Genomic DNA, 2,128 nt, shown 5'->3' with positions numbered 1-2,128 from the left:
GTTGTTCGAACAATGCATCGAACAGTCGAACAACGAACAATGCATCGGAACAGTCACAGACATCCATCTAGAGCAGTAGCTGTCAAGTAGTTCTGCTTCAAAATCGGAATTCGTGTAGCTCAACCAGTAGAGCATGTCTGCAGCAACGCCAGTGTCATAGGTTTGCTTTCCTGGGACCACATGAACGTATACCCAGAATGCAATGCAAGTCTCTTTGGATAAAATGGTCAAAATTGTCCCTAGTAAAAAAGTATATTTAAAATACTTTTATTTCATACTAAGTATAGTAAAATTTAACTTTATTTGGCATACTACTTGTGCACAATGCACATTTCTTAATATTAAGTCTAAAATGTGTTTTAAAGTCACTCTTGATGAGGATTGTATGATCTTTGAATAATATCGGTCTTTAAATGGAAAATATACCTTAAGTGTACCTGAAGTATACTTGCAATAGTTCCACTTTAGCACAAGTATATCTTTAATTGGACTTCAGCACTACTTCTGCACAATTAAAGTGCATTAAGTACAAAATTAGTTGTTCCAATTTAGCAGACTTTAAGTATACCAGTTTAGTATACTAAAAGTACAATTGCAGGGTATTTTATTAAGTACATAAATATGAAAATGTATTTGTAGTAGCCTTTCAAATACATTTAAGTATATTTATTTTTCACTAGGGGTCGAACTGTCAGATGCTTATAAATTTAATTTTACTTTAGACATTAAGTGCTGACTTAAAATAATACCAGTTGTTTTTTATATATATATATATATATATAATACAAAAGTAAAGAAAAATGGTCAAATTTTGAAAACTGTCAATATTCCATGAAATGCATAGACCCAACAATATGCAAAATTATTCATATCTTTATAAAATGGATGTGCAGCCTTGATGTCAACATCAAAAGACACAAAACATCCTTTTAAAAGCTAATAAGCTTATTTTGCTATTGTAACTATGCATGGTTAGTCACATTTTATTTTATTAATGCATTTAGTGCACCTTTTTTGTCTGTTCTGTTGCTCAGTTTGGGTTGTGACCAACAATTTTGGGTTGCGACCAACAATCTAACCATAAACCAACAATTAAAAAATTAAGCAGGCTGGTGCAAGAAAAAGTCCTGTGAGCAGGTCATTACACGCTCTCGTTTTGCCTCCCTTTGCTGAATTACAGCCAAAATGTCAATCATTCCCCATCTTATCCCACTCTACTTTCTCCTTTCAAAAGCAACCTTCCTGGAAGTGGGGCGATTCAAAGAGCTGTAGATCTGAGTGGTGAGGAAGTCTCCTGTTTTATACCTGAGGGACGAGCAGGTCTGCAGTGATAAAGTACATGAAATCACATCAAAGCCTATCAGTCGGGTCGCATGAAAGTGATGAAATTATTATGCTTCCATTACGCATAATGTTATTCAAATATTGCATGTATTTGAGAATGAACAGCCAATGTCAGTAAAAACAGTTGCAAGCTATTTTGCAAAATAAAACTTTAAACGCTCATTTAGAGTACCGGTAAATATTCCATTTTGGTTGAAGTAATGAGCTGCACTTCGATGGAAATGCCATTTTTCACTGCTGCGATAGACCACCCAGAGTCATGCTTTTCAAGCTCTATCTGAAATCTCCACAAAGAGCAGAGATGGGTATGGGGGGAGATGTTTTGATTGAGATGCACAATTCTCCTTGATCTCCTCACCGTCTAAGACACCTCAGGATTTGGAACCCGTTTCCCAAAATTGGAGAGAAATTGGATGTGAGGCTGCCTTGTGGCATAACATTAATATTAATTAGAGTGCCTGATTCACTTGGTATTCCGCTCTGATAACTCGTGTTCTCGCAGGCTGGGTGCGTTCAGTTCTTCACTTTGAACACTTCCACTCCACCAGCCAGAGTAATGAATAAGCGCAAGTAAACATATTACATCTAATCTATTAAAAACAACAGCGAGTTTGACAGGGTTTAAAAGTGTATGTTTATTTAATAAGAGTAACACTGCAATTGGGAAAAGCTTTGCTTCATAATGGGATAGTCGGACGTCTTGTGAATATGTGTGTGTGTGTTTATATATAGCGCTCTCTCACCTGGGATCTCATTGCAGTCTCGGTGCTGGGAGCTGTTTCCT

At 36.3% G+C, this 2,128-nt stretch overlaps 1 protein-coding gene across 1 annotated transcript in view; it reads right to left on the bottom strand.

Annotated features, from left to right (window-relative positions):
- The window catches only part of LOC107722872 (semaphorin-5B), a 142,856-nt gene that overhangs the window by 11,730 nt on the left and 128,998 nt on the right, over positions 1-2,128 (bottom strand). The gene's annotated exons all lie outside the window — the stretch shown is intronic.

This window comes from Sinocyclocheilus rhinocerous, unplaced genomic scaffold, assembly GCF_001515625.1.
Source record: "Sinocyclocheilus rhinocerous isolate Xijiao unplaced genomic scaffold, SAMN03320098_v1.1 scaffold2529, whole genome shotgun sequence".
Classification (NCBI taxonomy): domain Eukaryota; kingdom Metazoa; phylum Chordata; class Actinopteri; order Cypriniformes; family Cyprinidae; genus Sinocyclocheilus; species Sinocyclocheilus rhinocerous.
Note: the sequence above shows the minus strand (reverse complement) of the source record. Positions and strands in the feature narration are given on the sequence as shown.